The 19,772-nt window shown below is 37.8% G+C and overlaps 1 protein-coding gene across 3 annotated transcripts in view; it reads right to left on the bottom strand.

Moving 5' to 3' along the window:
* Window positions 1-12,862, bottom strand: part of LOC110514591 (histone deacetylase 9-B-like) — a 112,023-nt gene extending 99,161 nt beyond the window's left edge. For 2 of the 3 annotated variants that reach the window (XM_090187610.1, XM_090187616.1), the window contains exons 1-2: window positions 12,667-12,827; window positions 11,491-11,699 (exon numbers count right to left, since the gene is read on the bottom strand). The gene's annotated coding sequence lies outside the window, so the exon portion shown is untranslated. Of the gene's footprint in view, window positions 1-11,490; window positions 11,700-12,666 lie in introns of all 3 variants that reach the window. The other variant, XM_090187605.1, reaches the window with a different exon arrangement.
* Between the last annotated feature and the right edge of the window lie 6,910 nt (window positions 12,863-19,772).

Below are 19,772 nucleotides of genomic sequence, written 5' to 3'. Positions count from 1 at the left end.
AGCCTTTCAATTGCCCTCTATAGAATTCTCTATTCCCAAATGACAACAATGTACTACAATATACAGTATAACGTACACATATAGTCTCCCTACTGTCTGATGTATAGCAACTGTACTGTCTGATGTATAGTAACTGTCTGATGTATAGCAACTGTACTGTCTGATGTATAGTAACTGTACTGTCTGATGTATAGTAACTGTCTGATGTATAGTAACTGTCTGATGTATAGTAACTGTCTGATGTATAGCAACTGTGCTGTCTGATGTATAGTAACTGTACTGTCTGATGTATAGTAACTGTCTGATGTATAGCAACTGTACTGTCTGATGTATAGTAACTGTCTGATGTATAGCAACTGTACTGTCTGATGTATAGTAACTGTACTGTCTGATGTATAGTAACTGTCTGATGTATAGCAACTGTACTGTCTGATGTATAGCAACTGTACTGTCTGATGTACAGTAACTGTACTGTCTGATGTATAGCAACTGTCTGATGTATAGTAACTGTACTGTCTGATGTATAGCAACTGTACTGTCTGATGTATAGTAACTGTACTGTCTGATGTATAGTAACTGTCTGATGTATAGCAACTGTACTGTCTGATGTATAGTAACTGTACTGTCTGATGTATAGTAACTGTACTGTCTGATGTACAGTAACTGTCTGATGTATAGCAACTGTACTGTCTGATGTACAGTAACTGTACTCTCTGATGTATAGTAACTGTCTGATGTATAGCAACTGTACTGTCTGATGTATAGTAACTGTCTGATGTATAGTAACTGTACTGTCTGATGTACAGTAACTATACTGTCTGATGTATAGTAACTGTCTGATGTATAGCAACTGTACTGTCTGATGTATAGTAACTGTCTGATGTATAGTAACTGTACTGTCTGATGTACAGTAACTGTACTGTCTGATGTACAGTAACTGTACTGTCTGATGTATAGTAACTGTACTGTCTGATGTATAGTAACTGTCTGATGTATAGCAACTGTACTGTCTGATGTATAGTAACTGTCTGATGTATAGTAACTGTCTGATGTATAGTAACTGTACTGTCTGATGTATAGTAACTGTCTGATGTATAGCAACTGTCTGATGTATAGTAACTGTCTGATGTATAGCAACTGTACTGTCTGATGTATAGTAACTGTACTGTCTGATGTATAGTAACTGTCTGATGTATAGCAACTGTCTGATGTATAGTAACTGTCTGATGTATAGCAACTGTACTGTCTGATGTATAGTAACTGTCTGATGTATAGCAACTGTACTGTCTGATGTATAGTAACTGTCTGATGTATAGCAACTGTACTGTCTGATGTATAGTAACTGTACTGTCTGATGTATAGTAACTGTACTGTCTGATGTATAGTAACTGTACTGTCTGATGTATAGTAACTGTCTGATGTATAGCAACTGTCTGATGTATAGTAACTGTCTGATGTATAGCAACTGTACTGTCTGATGTATAGTAACTGTACTGTCTGATGTATAGTAACTGTCTGATGTATAGCAACTGTACTGTCTGATGTATAGTAACTGTCTGATGTATAGCAACTGTACTGTCTGATGTATAGTAACTGTACTGTCTGATGTATAGTAACTGTCTGATGTATAGCAACTGTACTGTCTGATGTATAGTAACTGTCTGATGTATAGCAACTGTACTGTCTGATGTATAGTAACTGTCTGATGTATAGCAACTGTACTGTCTGATGTATAGTAACTGTCTGATGTATAGTAACTGTACTGTCTGATGTACAGTAACTGTACTGTCTGATGTACAGTAACTGTACTGTCTGATGTATAGTAACTGTCTGATGTATAGCAACTGTACTGTCTGATGTATAATAACTGTCTGATGTATAGCAACTGTACTGTCTGATGTATAGTAACTGTACTGTCTGATGTATAGTAACTGTCTGATGTATAGCAACTGTACTGTCTGATGTATAGTAACTGTCTGATGTATAGCAACTGTACTGTCTGATGTATAGTAACTGTCTGATGTATAGCAACTGTACTGTCTGATGTATAGTAACTGTCTGATGTATAGCAACTGTACTGTCTGATGTATAGTAACTGTCTGATGTATAGCAACTGTACTGTCTGATGTATAGTAACTGTCTGATGTATAGTAACTGTACTGTCTGATGTATAGTAACTGTACTGTCTGATGTATAGTAACTGTCTGATGTACAACAACTGTACTGTCTGATGTATAGTAACTGTCTGATATATAGCAACTGTACTGTCTGATGTACAGCAACTGTACTGTCTGATGTATAGCAACTGTCTGATGTACAGTAACTATACTGTCTGATGTATAGTAACTGTCTGATGTATAGTAACTGTACTGTCTGATGTATAGTAACTGTGGGATGTATAGCAACTGTACTCTCTGATGTATAGTAACTGTCTGATGTATAGTAACTGTACTGTCTGATGTATAGTAACTGTCTGATGTATAGTAACTGTACTGTCTGATGTATAGTAACTGAACTGTCTGATGTATAGTAACTGTCTGATGTATAGTAACTGTACTGTCTGATGTATAGTAACTGAACTGTCTGATGTATAGTAACTGTCTGATGTATAGTAACTGTATGATGTATAGTAACTGTCTGATGTATAGTAACTGTACTGTCTGATGTATAGTAACTGAACTGTGTGATGTATAGTAACTATACTGTCTGATGTATAGTAACTGTCTGATGTATAGTAACTGTACTGTCTGATGTATAGTAACTGTGCTGTCTGATGTATAGCAACTGTGTGATGTATAGTAACTATACTGTCTGATGTATAGTAACTGTCTGATGTATAGTAACTGTACTGTCTGATGTATAGTAACTGAACTGTCTGATGTATAGTAACTGTCTGATGTATAGTAACTGTACTGTCTGATGTATAGTAACTGAACTGTCTGATGTATAGTAACTGTCTGATGTATAGTAACTGTATGATGTATAGTAACTGTCTGATGTATAGTAACTGTACTGTCTGATGTATAGTAACTGAACTGTCTGATGTATAGTAACTGTCTGATGTATAGTAACTGTACTGTCTGATGTATAGTAACTGAACTGTCTGATGTATAGTAACTGTCTGATGTATAGTAACTGAACTGTCTGATGTATAGTAACTGTCTGATGTATAGTAACTGTCTGATGTATAGTAACTGAACTGTCTGATGTATAGTAACTGTCTGATGTATAGTAACTGTACTGTCTGATGTATAGTAACTGTCTGATGTATAGTAACTGTCTGATGTATAGTAACTGAACTGTCTGATGTATAGTAACTGTCTGATGTATAGTAACTGTCTGATGTATTGTAACTGTCTGATGTATAGTAACTGTATGATGTACAGTAACTGTCTGATGTACAGTAACTGAACTGTCTGATGTATAGTAACTGTCTGATGTATAGTAACTGTCTGATGTACAGTAACTGTCTGATGTATATTAACTGTACTGTCTGATGTATAGTAACTGTACTGTCTGATGTATAGTAACTGTATGATGTATAGTAACTGTCTGATGTATATTAACTGAACTGTCTGATGTATAGTAACTGTCTGATGTATAGTAACTGTCTGATGTACAGTAACTGTCTGATGTATATTAACTGTACTGTCTGATGTATAGTAACTGTCTGATGTATAGTAACTGTCTGATGTATAGTAACTGTACTGTCTGATGTATAGTAACTGTATGATGTATAGTAACTGTCTGATGTATATTAACTGTCTGATGTATAGTAACTGTACTGTCTGATGGATAGTAACTGTATGATGTATAGTAACTGTATGATGTATAGTAACTGTCTGATGTATATTAACTGTCTGATGTATAGTAACTGTCTGATGTATATTAACTGTACTGTCTGATGTATAGTAACTGTACTGTCTGATGTATAGTAACTGTATGATGTATAGTAACTGTCTGATGTATATTAACTGTCTGATGTATAGTAACTGTCTGAAATATAGTAACTGTACTGTCTGATGTATAGTAACTGAACTGTCTGATGTATAGTAACTGTATGATGTATAGTAACTGTACTGTATGATGTATAGTATCTGTACTGCCTGATGTATAGTAACTGTATGATGTATAGTAACTGTCTGATGTACAGTAACTGTCTGATGTATAGTAACTGTCTGATGTATAGTAACTGTCTAATGTATAGTAACAGTCTGATGTATAGTAACTGTACTGCCTGATGTATAGTAACTGTACTGCCTGATGTATAGTAACTGTCTGATGTATAGTAACTGTATGATGAATAGTAACTGTCTGATGTATAGTAACTGTCTGATGTATAGTAACTGTCTAATGTATAGTAACTGTCTGATGTATAGTAACTGTACTGCCTGATGTATAGTAACTGTACTGCCTGATGTATAGTAACTGTATGATGTATAGTAACTGTATGATGTATTGTAACTGTCTGATGTATAGTAACTGTCTGATGTATAGTAACTGTCTAATGTATAGTAACTGTCTGATGTATAGTAACTGTATGATGTATAGTAACTGTACTGTCTGATGTATAGTAACTGTACTGCCTGATGTATAGTAACTGTACTGCCTGATGTATAGTAACTGTCTGATGTATAGTAACTGTATGATGAATAGTAACTGTCTGATGTATAGTAACTGTCTGATGTATAGTAACTGTCTAATGTATAGTAACTGTCTGATGTATAGTAACTGTACTGCCTGATGTATAGTAACTGTACTGCCTGATGTATAGTAACTGTCTGATGTATAGTAACTGTATGATGAATAGTAACTGTCTGATGTATAGTAACTGTCTGATGTATAGTAACTGTACTGTCTGATGTATAGTAACTGTCTGATGTATAGTAACTGTCTGATGTATAGTAACTGTCTGATGTATAGTAACTCTCTGATGTATAGTAACTGTCTGATGTATAGTAACTGTCTGATGTATAGTAACTGTATGATGTATAGTAACTGTCTGACGTATAGTAACTGTCTGATGTATAGTAACTGTCTGATGTATAGTAACTGTCTGATGTACAGTAACTGTACTGTATGATGAATAGTAACTGTGTGATGTATAGTAACTGTACTGTCTGATGTACAGTAACTGTCTGATGTATAGTAACTGTACTGTCTGATGTATTGTAACTGTCTGATGTATAGTAACTGTACTGTCTGATGTATAGGAACTGTACTGTCTGATGTATAGTAACTGTCTGATGTATAGTAACTGTCTGATGTATAGTAACTGTATGATGAATAGTAACTGTGTGATGTATAGTAACTGTACTGTCTGATGTATAGTAACTGTATGATGTATAGTAACTGTATGATGTATAGTAACTGTACTGTCTGATGTATAGTAACTGTCTGATGTATAGTAACTGTACTGTATGATGAATAGTAACTGTGTGATGTATAGTAACTGTACTGTCTGATGTACAGTAACTGTCTGATGTATAGTAACTGTACTGTCTGATGTATAGTAACTGTATGATGTATAGTAACTGTACTGTCTGATGTATTGTAACTGTCTGATGTATAGTAACTGTACTGTCTGATGTATAGTAACTGTCTGATGTATAGTAACTGTACTGTCTGATGTATAGTAACTGTCTGATGTATAGTAACTGTACTGTCTGATGTATAGTAACTGTACTGTCTGATGTATAGTAACTGTACTGTCTGATGTATTGTAACTGTCTGATGTATAGTAACTGTACTGTCTGATGTATAGTAACTGTCTGATGTATAGTAACTGTACTGTATGATGAATAGTAACTGTGTGATGTATAGTAACTGTATGATGAATAGTAACTGTGTGATGTATAGTAACTGTATGATGTATAGTAACTGTACTGTCTGATGTATTGTAACTGTCTGATGTATAGTAACTGTACTGTCTGATGTATAGGAACTGTACTGTCTGATGTATAGTAACTGTCTGATGTATAGTAACTGTCTGATGTATAGTAACTGTATGATGAATAGTAACTGTGTGATGTATAGTAACTGTACTGTCTGATGTACAGTAACTGTCTGATGTATAGTAACTGTACTGTCTGATGTATTGTAACTGTCTGATGTATAGTAACTGTACTGTCTGATGTATAGTAACTGTACTGTATGATGTATAGTAACTGTCTGATGTATAGTAACTTTATGATGAATAGTAACTGTGTGATGTATAGTAACTGTACTGTCTGATGTATAGTAACTTTATGATGAATAGTAACTGTGTGATGTATAGCAACTGTCTGATGTATAGTAACTGTCTGATGTATAGTAACTTTATGATGAATAGTAACTGTATGATGAATAGTAACTGTATGATGTATAGTAACTGTATGATGTATAGTAACTGTCTGATGTATAGCAACTGTCTGATGTATAGTAACTGTCTGATGTATAGTAACTTTATGATGAATAGTAACTGTATGATGAATAGTAACTGTATGATGTATAGTAACTGTCTGATGTATAGTAACTGTCTGATGTATAGTAACTGTATGATGTATAGCAACTGTCTGATGTATAGTAACTGTCTGATGTATAGTAACTTTATGATGAATAGTAACTGTATGATGTATACTAACTGTATGATGTATAGTAACTGTATGATGAATAGTAACTGTCTGATGTATAGTAACTGTATGATGAATAGTAACTGTCTGATGTATAGTAACTGTACTGTCTGATGTATAGTAACTGTCTGATGTATAGTAACTGTACTGTCTGATGTATAGTAACTGTACTGTCTGATGTATAGTAACTGTATGATGTATAGTAACTGTATGATGTATAGTAACTGTACTGTCTGGTGTATAGTAACTGTACTGTCTGATGTATAGTAACTGTACTGTCTGATGTATAGTAACTGTATGATGTATAGTAACTGTATGATGTATAGTAACTGTACTGTCTGATGTATAGTAACTGTACTGTCTGATGTATAGTAACTGTCTGATGTATAGTAACTGTCTGATGTATAGTAACTGTCTGATGTATAGTAACTGTACTGTCTGATGTATAGTAACTGTACTGTCTGATGTATAGTAACTGTCTGATGTATAGTAACTGTACTGTCTGATGTATAGTAACTGTACTGTCTGATGTATAGTAACTGTATGATGTATATTAACTGTATGATGTATAGTAACTGTATGATGTATATTAACTGTATGATGTATAGTAACTGTATGATGTATAGTAACTGTATGATGTATAGTAACTGTATGATGTATAGTAACTGTATGATGTATAGTAACTGTATGATGAATAGTAACTGTATGATGAATAGTAACTGTATGATGTATATTAACTGTCTGATGTATAGTAACTGTATGATGTATAGTAACTGTACTGCCTGATGTATAGTAACTGTATGATGTATATTAACTGTCTGATGTATAGTAACTGTATGATGTATAGTAACTGTATGATGTATAGTAACTGTATGATGTATAGTAACTGTATGATGTATAGTAACTGTATGATGAATAGTAACTGTATGATGAATAGTAACTGTATGATGTATAGTAACTGTATGATGTATATTAACTGTCTGATGTATAGTAACTGTATGATGTATAGTAACTGTATGATGTATAGTAACTGTCTGATGTATAGTAACTGTATGATGTATAGTAACTGTACTGTCTGATGTATAGTAACTGTACTGTCTGATGTATAGTAACTGAACTGTCTGATGTATAGTAACTGTCTGATGTATATTAACTGTCTGATGTATAGTAACTGTACTGTCTGATGTATAGTAACTGTATGATGTATATTAACTGTCTGATGTATAGTAACTGTCTGATGAATAGTAACTGTATGATGTATAGTAACTGTATGATGTATAGTAACTGTATGATGTATAGTAACTGTCTGATGAATAGTAACTGTCTGATGTATAGTAACTGTATGATGTATAGTAACTGTATGATGTATAGTAACTGTATGATGTATAGTAACTGTATGATGTATAGTAACTGTATGATGAATAGTAACTGTATGATGAATAGTAACTGTATGATGTATATTAACTGTCTGATGTATAGTAACTGTATGATGTATAGTAACTGTACTGCCTGATGTATAGTAACTGTATGATGTATATTAACTGTCTGATGTATAGTAACTGTATGATGTATAGTAACTGTATGATGTATAGTAACTGTATGATGTATAGTAACTGTATGATGTATAGTAACTGTATGATGAATAGTAACTGTATGATGTATAGTAACTGTATGATGTATAGTAACTGTATGATGTATAGTAACTGTATGATGTATAGTAACTGTATGATGTATAGTAACTGTATGATGTATATTAACTGTCTGATGTATAGTAACTGTATGATGTATAGTAACTGTATGATGTATAGTAACTGTCTGATGTATAGTAACTGTATGATGTATAGTAACTGTACTGTCTGATGTATAGTAACTGTACTGTCTGATGTATAGTAACTGAACTGTCTGATGTATAGTAACTGTCTGATGTATAGTAACTGTATGATGTATAGTAACTGTCTGATGTATAGTAACTGTCTGATGTATAGTAACTGTATGATGTATAGTAACTGTACTGTCTGATGTATAGTAACTGTACTGTATGATGTATAGTAACTGTATGATGTATAGTAACTGTATGATGTATAGTAACTGTATGATGTATAGTAACTGTACTGTCTGATGAATAGTAACTGTCTGATGTATAGTAACTGTACTGTCTGATGTATAGTAACTGTCTGATGTATAGTAACTGTATGATGTATAGTAACTGTCTGATGTATAGTAACTGTATGATGTATAGTAACTGTACTGTCTGATGAATAGTAACTGTCTGATGTATAGTAACTGTACTGTCTGATGTATAGTAACTGTACTGTCTGATGTATAGTAACTGAACTGTCTGATGTATAGTAACTGTCTGATGTATAGTAACTGTATGATGTATAGTAACTGTCTGATGTATAGTAACTGTATGATGTATAGTAACTGTATGATGTATAGTAACTGTATGATGTATAGTAACTGTATGATGTATAGTAACTGTATGATGTATAGTAACTGTACTGTCTGATGAATAGTAACTGTCTGATGTATAGTAACTGTACTGTCTGATGTATAGTAACTGTACTGTCTGATGTATAGTAACTGAACTGTCTGATGTATAGTAACTGTCTGATGTATAGTAACTGTATGATGTATAGTAACTCTCTGATGTATAGTAACTGTCTGATGTATAGTAGGATATTGATTGACCATAAACACATTCTATTAGTCAAAAATTGCATTATTTATATTGTTACTGCCTATATATCTACTGTACGTATGAAACTTACAGTAATAAGGTTAACTGCTTTATGTTGTTGAAACTGATTCTATGATGCATTTCAATTTGTCAAGTTAAAACTGATTACTGTTGGTGAAAATGCTGGTTAAATTGACGGCACACATTTTCAATGTGTGAAATTCAATGTGTGAAATATGACTAACGTCAGAGCTTCTCATTTCGGTTCGCATACGGGCAATAATTACATAGCAAAATATGATCTGTTTTTTTTGCTCCCAATTTTCCCATTTTTCGATTAGTAATGTTATTTTTCACACAGTCATGTTATAAAGCACATGACTGTTGACTACTGTGCTGTATATCATTCCTCTGACCAGCGTCATCATACATACTTCCTCTTCCTCCATCCCAAATGGCACCCTATTCCCTATATAGTGCAACTACTTTTGACAAGAGCCCTGGGGGGAATAGGGTGCCATTTTGGACACATCACTGTTGTGAACCTCAGTACTCTCAAACCCTACACTCTCACATCACTTTAAAACTGTCATTAGTCTGGTGAAAAGGCCAACAAGGGGGCTCCCAAAGGCCATTTCATATCAATAGGAGAATAATAAAAAGAACAAAATGTTCAGCATTTCTTCTTTCAGTTCCCTTACATGTCCCTCACTACATTACAGGTCAGGTTTCAGTAAGATGTGAGGGAAAACACAGCCAGACACACTGTTTAACAAGGCATCAAATCAAACCTGCTATGGAGACATCTACTATATCAAAGGAGTGTTTGTGGAACAGAAACTATGATGACCAAGTCATTCAACAACAGGCCTTTAGTTTCAATTCCCTCTAAACTACAAGGCAATACACACTTCTCTTTACTGTAACAAGTCCCATTTGAAACAATATCTACGTCCTAAATGGCACTCTATGCACTCGACAGTGCACTACTTTTTTTACCAGGGCCCATGTTCAACAAGTGCTGTTCTAACTGGTTGAATGAACACATTCACAGGCATTATTCTTTCCTGTGTACAATGTGTCAAAACAATAAACAATTATCATCAAACTCAGTAAACACATTACATTACATTCACTTTGCATTCACAGTGTTATCGCAGAATTGGACCGACAAGTTAAATATCCAACTAGACATGAATGTGTTGTCAGTGTGTGTTGACTAGCAGCACGTACTGTGCTGTGCCTCATTGGATCTGACTTGCCAATGTGCTTAGTAATATGGCCACACCTCTACGGACGTACATTATCATAATCTACAAGTGACTAACAATACCTGTCAAATCAACGTGTTTCGTCCCTCTGTATTTAATCCCAAAAAATGTTTTAATCTAAGCAACATTTTGGTACCATGAAACTGAGGTTGCATCCCAAATGGCATCCTATTCTATTAGCTCTGTCAAATGCAGTGCACTATATAGGGAAAAGGGTGCCAATCAGGATGCACTGTGTCAAACCTACTGTAAGTGCATGGAGCTGTTAAAATGACTCGGTCCATCCATGACACAGCTCAGATGGTACCTGCCCCCTCAAGCCATCTGAACAGCACAGAGTGGACATCTGTGAGCCCTCGCACTGCCAAGAAAAAGTCTGATGTAAAAATATCATCAACATTATGAGGTGGAGAAAAGACTGAAGGGTCGTTTGCACGTGGTCTGAGAAGGGCTTTCATATCAAAACACATGAGCATTTTGTTCTTGTTACAGTTGAAAATGTCAAGTGAATACTGGCAAGCCCCCACTTCCTGTGTGTTCTCATTACCACGCCGAAATAACAGTTGGCTTTTGTCAACATCTGACACCTCGAGACAGAACATTGGCAGATACAATAGCTTCATAAAACCTGAAATTTACTCAAAAATTGAATCAAAGCCATCTAGCAGCATGTCTGCAATAAGTTACCATAGGAAACTTGGCAACTCAAACACTGGGGTCAACAAGACAGTCAAATATGCCCTTTCACCAATATCACAACATCCCTACAGCCAATGCTGATTGATATTTCATTGAGCTGTCCACTCTTGGATTTATAGTCAAATCTGAAAAAATATTTTAAAATTGCAAGGAATCAATGTTGACATCCTGTTTTTGTATCTTAAGATACATGTTATTGTGTAGGGGGAATGGGAGGGATGTCACTTACCACTAGCTGGATCTGTTGGTCGTATGGTTGTCTGTGAGACGTAACGCTCGTAGGCGATCAGCCAGGATGACCGTGGTGGGTTTATAACTGTGCTGATTTTTTCTTCTGTGCTGTTGTCCTGTCTTTGCTCTTTGGCTGTTTGACTAGAGAAGCTGACTGTAGAACAAGAGATCCACAGATATTATGATGCTGATGAGAATGGACCATCCCTGTAACCAACAGGTGAACAATCTAGATAAGGGATAATACAAATATACTGATAGCGTGTATTGTAAAACAACACAGACACACACACACACACACACACACACACACACACACACACACACACACACACACACACACACACACACACACACACACATATACACATACACACACGTACACACACACACACACACACACCACATGAGGTGGGTGGCACCTTAATTGGGGAGGAAAGGCTTGTGGTAATGACTGGAGCAGAATGGTATTGGAATGGTATCAAATACATCAAACACATAGTTTCCAGGGATTTAATGCCATTCCACCCCTCAGCAGCCTCTACTGACATAGCCGGCCATATAAACCTTATGTAAATGCATTTAAACAACCACTTTTTAAGTCAGCTGCTTAACACCATGTCTATCTATCTGTGGAGATAATAGCAGAGATGATACTGTTGCAGGCAGCTAACTCATTGTTACTTCAGTCACGTCTGGTGGTGAGATCATACATGTGGGCATTGGTCTATTTATAGTCTGGCTGTGGTACTGCTTGGAGACAGAATCAATGCGCATGGCATTTTATCTGTCTACCGGCGTAAAACAATAAGGGGGACAATATCGGGTAGTTTATGCTCATGCAGATTAATGTGAAGTATGTGCAATATGAATTCAGTTAGGTTATTATTAAGTACAACATTTTGTATCATGTAATAAACAGCCTCTTACATAAAAAAGCAAGTGGCAAGATACAGGTGGGCTATGAATGAAAACATGGAAGTCACTTTTGAACTGTGATAAAATACAATTAAGTTCAGACCAAGCTAGAGTTGACAGCAATAGGCTAAATAACAGTAATACATTCCGATTCAAAATAGTAGATTCTCTACTAAAAACATGATCATGTTTGCTACTGTACCGACCTGGTGCAATATTGTATCTCATTGCAAGGATTTGACACTATCTATCTTACCTTCTGTACAACAAAACCACGTTGAGTTGAGAAGAAACTCGGTTGGATCAATTTGGCAACGGTAAAGTGAATTTAGTACCCTGCTCGAAGGCAGATAGAGGGCTTCGGGTCAGGCGAGCGCCGTGTTTTAAAATCGAAGCGAATAGAAATGCTCAGTGTCTAAAAACGGTATGACGAATGGGCTAAAAATAACTACGAGGAGAGAGCAGGAGCGGTACAATCAAAATTGTAGCCTATGTGGTATTGAGGGACTGTAGACATAGCAACGGTGTTTATAAATACATGTGGATATAAAGTGATGTTATATTTCAACCTCTACAAGATTGCACTGGATAAAGAAGAACTAGTCTTAAAAATCATGCCTTGTTACAGGTGCCAGTGAATATCTTGATAACAGATTACCCTACATACATTTAAATAATACTAGACTACCTTGTGATTGTGTTTTTACTTTGTACTGCTATTACAATAGATTGCATGTCACAAAGGAATGGTATTAATGAGTGATAGGGTTTATATTTAAGTTTGTCTTTGTGAGAAAGTGCAGTTAGTATGCTGCAGAGCAGGCTGCTTATGTTCTGTTGGTTTGGGCTGTCTGAGGTGTCTGGGGTCCACTGTGGTGGGCGGGAAGCTATGGTCTGTGTATGTGTATGGGTGGCGGGGGTGGTTGTCCTCAGGGCCACTGAAGAGAACTTTCTCCCCTGGGTGTCTTGTGGCAACCTGGTCTCAGAGCATATCGTATTATTCTGTAGGATGATATGTTACGTTTGGTATGAATTCATTTGTGGCTGTCCATCACTCATTTCGTATGATATGGTACCAATTACAATTAGTATTATATGTTACGAATTTGCAAAATGTACAATGTGTTATAGATTTGTAAATGCATGATATGTTACGAATTCTAGCTAGGTGGCTAACGTTACCGAGCTCGCTAACATTAGCTAGTCTAGCGGTTGGGGTTGGGGTTAGGGTTAAGTTTAGGAGTTAGGTTAAAGGGTTAATATTATGGTTAGGGTTAGGGGAAAGGTTAGCTAAACGGTTTGAGGTAAGGGTTAGGGGAAGGGTTAGCTAACGTGCTCCACAAGCACTTCGTATTATTCTGTATGAAAATCCAAGGCTAGCTTTTTTCAAACAGAAGTTTGCATCCTGTTGCTCCAAAAAGTTTTGGGACACTGTAAAGTCCATGGAGAATAAGAGCACCTCCTCCCAGCTGCCCACTGCACTGAGGCTAGGTAACAATGTTACCACCGATAAATCCACGATAATCGAGGATTTCAATAAGCATTTTTCTACGGCTGGCCATGCTTTCCTCCTGGCTACCCCTACCTCGGCCAAAAGCTCCACACCCCCCGCAGCTACTTGCCCAAGCCACCCCAGCTTCTCCTTCACCCAAATCCATATAGCAGTTCTTCTGAAAGAGCTGCAAAACCTGGACCCGAACAAATCAGCTGTGCGAGACAATCTGGACCCTCTCTTTCTAAAACTGCCGCCATTGTTGAAACCCCTATTACCAGTCTGTTCAATATCTCTTTCGTATTGTCCGAGATCCCTAAAGATTGGAAAGCTGCCGCGGTCATCCCCATCTTCAAAGGGGGTGACACTCTAGACCCAAATTGTTATAGACCTATATCCATCCTGCCCTGCCTTTCTAAAGTCTTTGAAAGCCAAGTTAACAAACAGATCACTGGCCATTTCGAATCCCACCGTACCTTCTCTGCTGCCCGCACCCGTTCGCCCGACTAGCATCACTACTCTGGATGGTTCTGACAATGTGTGGACAACTACAAATGCTTAGGTATCTGGCTAGACTGTAAACTCTCCTTCCAGACTCATATTAAACATCTCCAATCCAAAATTAAATCTAGAATCGGCTTCCTAATTCGCAACAAAGCCTCCTTCACTCACGCCGCCAAACATACCCTCATAAAACTGACTATCCTACCGATCCTTGACTTCAGCGATGTCATTTACAAAATAGCCCCAAACACTCTCCTCAGCAAACTGGATGCAGTCTATCACAGTGCCATCCGTTTTGTCATCAAAGCCCCATATACCACCACCACTGCGACCTGTGGCCTCTCGTCGACTGGCCCTCGCTACATATTCGTGGCCAGACCCACTGGCTCTAGGTCATCTATAAGTCTATGCTAGGTAAAGCTCCGCCTTATCTCAGCTCACTGGTCACGATAACAACACCCACCCGTAGCACGCCCTCCAGCAGGTATATCTCACTGGTCATCCCCAAAGCCAACACCTCCTTTGGTCGCCTTTCGTTCCAGTTCTCTGCTGCCAATGACTGGAACGAATTGCAAAAATCACTGAAGTTGAAGACTTATATCTCCCTCACTATCTTTAAACATCAGCTATCTGATCAGCTAACCGATCGCTGCTGCTACACATAGCCCATCTGTAAATAGCCCATCCAATCTACCTACCTCATCCCCATATTGTTTTTATTTACTTTTCTGCAATTTTGCACACCAGTATTTCTACTTGCACATCATCTGCACATCTATCACTCCAGTGTTAATTTGCTAAATTGTAATTACTTTGCTGCTCTATGGCCTATTTATTGCCTTACCTCCTCACGCCATTTGCACACATTGCATATAGACTTTATTTTTTTCTATTGTGTTATTATTGACTGTACGCTTGTTTATTCCATGTGTATCTGTGTTGTCATTTGTGTCACACTGCCTTGCTTTATCTTGGCCAGGTCGTAATTGTAAATGAGAACTTGTTCTCAACTAGCCTACCTGGTTAAATAAAGGTGAAATAAAAAATATATTAAAAAAACACTCAATTTAGTATGATATGTTATGTTTAGTATGGTTACATAAGACAGATGTTACTAAAGACAAAAAAACGGAAGGAGGGTGGTTGGGTGGAAATTTAACGTGACCGTCTATAAGTAGTTGCAAAGTAGCTCAAACATAGGAAGTAGTTGAAAGGTTGCTACTTAGGTAAAATGCTAAAGTTGTCTGTGATGAGATTTGAACTTGCAACCTTTCGGTTGCTAGACATTCGCCTTAAAAGCCCATCCAACCACCATCCTTTTGTTTTTTCTGTCTTATGCTACCATACCAAACAAAGTATAGCATACTAAATGAAGTGTCTCAGATTTACGTACATAATAATACGAAGTACTCTGAGACCAGGTTGCTCCCCTGTTAGAGGAGGGGAGCCACGATGAGGGATGAACTCTGATTTACTGAGGATTTATATGATTTATGGCTGTAGTGTAAAGTATGTGAGGTATTTGTCAGAATCAATTGTCATGGGAGTGTCAGGACAAAAACTTACCTGAGGATTTCAGTAATACTGCCTGTCTCCTAAATGGCACCCTTTTTCCCATAGAGCTCTGGTCAAAAGTAGTGCACTTTGTATGGAATAGGGGTGTCATTTGGTACACAACCAATGTGTTGAGGTATTTGTCAGAATCGTCATGGGAGTGTACCTAAAGTGTACCTGAAGATTTCAGTAATACTGTTTGCCTAATTTTGACCACAAAAATATGCAACCTATATCGTTTATATCGTTATGTGAGGAAGGAAGGGTTACACAGAGAAGCACTTGAACAAATAAACAGTGTTGCTGTCTGTCTAGCTGCAGCTGGGTGCAGCAGGAAGGAGCAGATAAAACACTGGTGTTCACTCTTCACCTTCTAGGAAACAGCTTCCCCTGCTGCCTACGTCTGAAGTTGCATGGAGGTCCAACAACTAACTGTCTTATAGCACGTCTGTACCACTTACAACAGTTGTGGCTATCTACCAACCAATAATCTATCACCACCGGCTAAGCCTATGCTGCACTAGTGACATATTTCTGATTCTCTGCTGTTGCCCATTCTGCACTAGGGATACCTCTACATATTTATGATCCTCTACTGTAGCCCATTCTGCACTAGGGATACCCCTACATATTTATGATCCTCTACTGTAGCCCATTCTGTACTAGGGATACCCCTACATATTTATGATTCTCTACTGTAGCCCATTCTGCACTAGGGATACCCCTACATATTTATGATCCTCTACTGTAGCCCATTCTGCACTAGGGATACCCCTACATATTTATGATTCTCTACTGTAGCCCATTCTGCACTAGGGATACCCCTACATATTTATGGTTCTCTGATGTAGCCCATTCTGCACTAGGGATACCCCTACATATTTATGATCCTCTACTGTAGCCCATTCTGCACTAGGGATACCCCTACATATTTATGATTCTCTACTGTAGCCCATTCTGCACTAGGGATACCCCTACATATTTATGATTCTCTACTGTAGCCCATTCTGCACTAGGGATACCCCTACATATTTATGATCCTCTACTGTAGCCCATTCTGCACTAGGGATACCCCTACATATTTATGGTTCTCTACTGTAGCCCATTCTGCACTAGGGATACCTCTACATATTTATGATTCTCTGATGTAGCCCATTCTGCACTAGGGATACCCCTACATATTTATGATCCTCTACTGTAGCCCATTCTGCACTAGGGATACCCCTACATATTTATGATCCTCTGCTGTAGCCCATTCTGCACTAGGGACAGCCCTACATATTTATGATCCTCTGCTGTAGCCCATTCTGCACTAGGGATACCCCTACATATTTATGATTCTCTACTGTAGCCCATTCTGCACTAGGGATACCCCTACATATTTATGATCCTCTGCTGTAGCCCATTCTGTACTAGGGATACCCCTACATATTTATGATCCTCTACTGTAGCCCATTCTGTACTAGGGATACCCCTACATATTTATGATTCTCTACTGTAGCCCATTCTGCACTAGGGATACCCCTACATATTTAGGATCCTCTGCTGTAGCCCATTCTGCACTAGGGACAGCCCTACATATTTATGATTCTCTACTGTAGCCCATTCTGCACTAGGGATACCCCTACATATTTATGATCCTCTACTGTAGCCCATTCTGCACTAGGGATACCCCTACATATTTATGATCCTCTGCTGTAGCCCATTCTGCACTAGGGACAGCCCTACATATTTATGATTCTCTACTGTAGCCCATTCTGCACTAGGGATACCCCTACATATTTATGATTCTCTACTGTAGCCCATTCTGCACTAGGGATACCCCTACATATTTATGATTCTCTACTGTAGCCCATTCTGCACTAGGGATACCCCTACATATTTATGATCCTCTACTGTAGCCCATTCTGTACTAGGGATACCCCTACATATTTATGATCCTCTACTGTAGCCCATTCTGCACTAGGGACAGCCCTACATATTTATGATTCTCTACTGTAGCCCATTCTGCACTAGGGATACCCCTACATATTTATGATCCTTTACTGTAGCCCATTCTGCACTAGGGATACCCCTACATATTTATGATTCTCTACTGTAGCCCATTCTGCACTAGGGATACCCCTACATATTTATGATCCTCTGCTGTAGCCCATTCTGCACTAGGGATACCCCTACATATTTATGATTCTCTACTGTAGCCCATTCTGCACTAGGGATACCCCTACATATTTATGATTCTCTGCTGTTGCCCATTCTGCACTAGGGATACCCCTACATATTTATGATCCTCTACTGTAGCCCATTCTGCACTAGGGATACCCCTACATATTTATGATTCTCTACTGTAGCCCATTCTGCACTAGGGATACCCCTACATATTTATGATTCTCTACTGTAGCCCATTCTGCACTAGGGATACCCCTACATATTTATGATTCTCTACTGTAGCCCATTCTGCACTAGGGATACCCCTACATATTTATGATTCTCTACTGTAGCCCATTCTGTACTAGGGATACCCCTACATATTTATGATCCTCTACTGTAGCCCATTCTGCACTAGGGATACCCCTACATATTTATGATTCTCTACTGTAGCCCATTCTGCACTAGGGATAGCCCTACATATTTATGATTCTCTACTGTAGCCCATTCTGCACTAGGGACAGCCCTACATATTTATGATTCTCTGAGGTAGCCCATTCTGCACTAGGGATACCCCTACATATTTATGATTCTCTGATGTAGCCCATTCTGTACTAGGGATACCCCTACATATTTATGATTCTCTACTGTAGCCCATTCTGCACTAGGGATACCCCTACATATTTATGATTCTCTACTGTAGCCCATTCTGCACTAGGGATACCCCTACATATTTATGATCCTTTACTGTAGCCCATTCTGCACTAGGGATACCCCTACATATTTATGATTCTCTACTGTAGCCCATTCTGCACTAGGGATACCCCTACATATTTATGATTCTCTACTGTAGCCCATTCTGCACTAGGGATACCCCTACATATTTATGATTCTCTACTGTAGCCCATTCTGTACTAGGGATACCCCTACATATTTATGATTCTCTACTGTAGCCCATTCTGCACTAGGGATACCCCTACATATTTATGATCCTTTACTGTAGCCCATTCTGCACTAGGGATACCCCTACATATTTATGATTCTCTACTGTAGCCCATTCTGCACTAGGGACAGCCCTACATATTTATGATTCTCTGAGGTAGCCCATTCTGCACTAGGGATACCCGTACATATTTATGATTCTCTACTGTAGCCCATTCTGCACTAGGGATACCCCTACATATTTATGATTCCCTGCTGTAGCCCATTCTGCACTAGGGATACCCCTACATATTTATGATTCTCTGATGTAGCCCATTCTGCACTAGGGATACCCCTACATATTTATGATTCTCTGATGTAGCCCATTCTGCACTAGGGATACCCCTGCATATTTATGAGTGATGTACTACACATATAACTGAAGTGGTAGGTGTGTGCTTCAAGTCACAGGTCATACATTTATATTGTCCAGTAAACATCTTGAAGTCATGCAATAGCATATGTGGATGTGTTTGCCCTCCCCTAATGTGTTTAGGGACAGGTATCAATGGTGAGGGTCTACGTCCCAAATGGCACCCTATTCCCTATGTACTCAACTACTTTTGACCAGAGCCCTGAGGGGTGAAATTAGTGTATGTGGGCCCTGGTCAAAAGTAGTGCCCTATATATGAAATAGGGGCCCATTTGGTACACAACCAGGGTCTTCTCTTGTTCCCCATCGA

The sequence above is a fragment of the Oncorhynchus mykiss genome, chromosome 2, assembly GCF_057628025.1.
Source record: "Oncorhynchus mykiss isolate SJ-2025 chromosome 2, ASM5762802v1, whole genome shotgun sequence".
NCBI classification, from domain to species: domain Eukaryota; kingdom Metazoa; phylum Chordata; class Actinopteri; order Salmoniformes; family Salmonidae; genus Oncorhynchus; species Oncorhynchus mykiss.
Note: the sequence above shows the minus strand (reverse complement) of the source record. Positions and strands in the feature narration are given on the sequence as shown.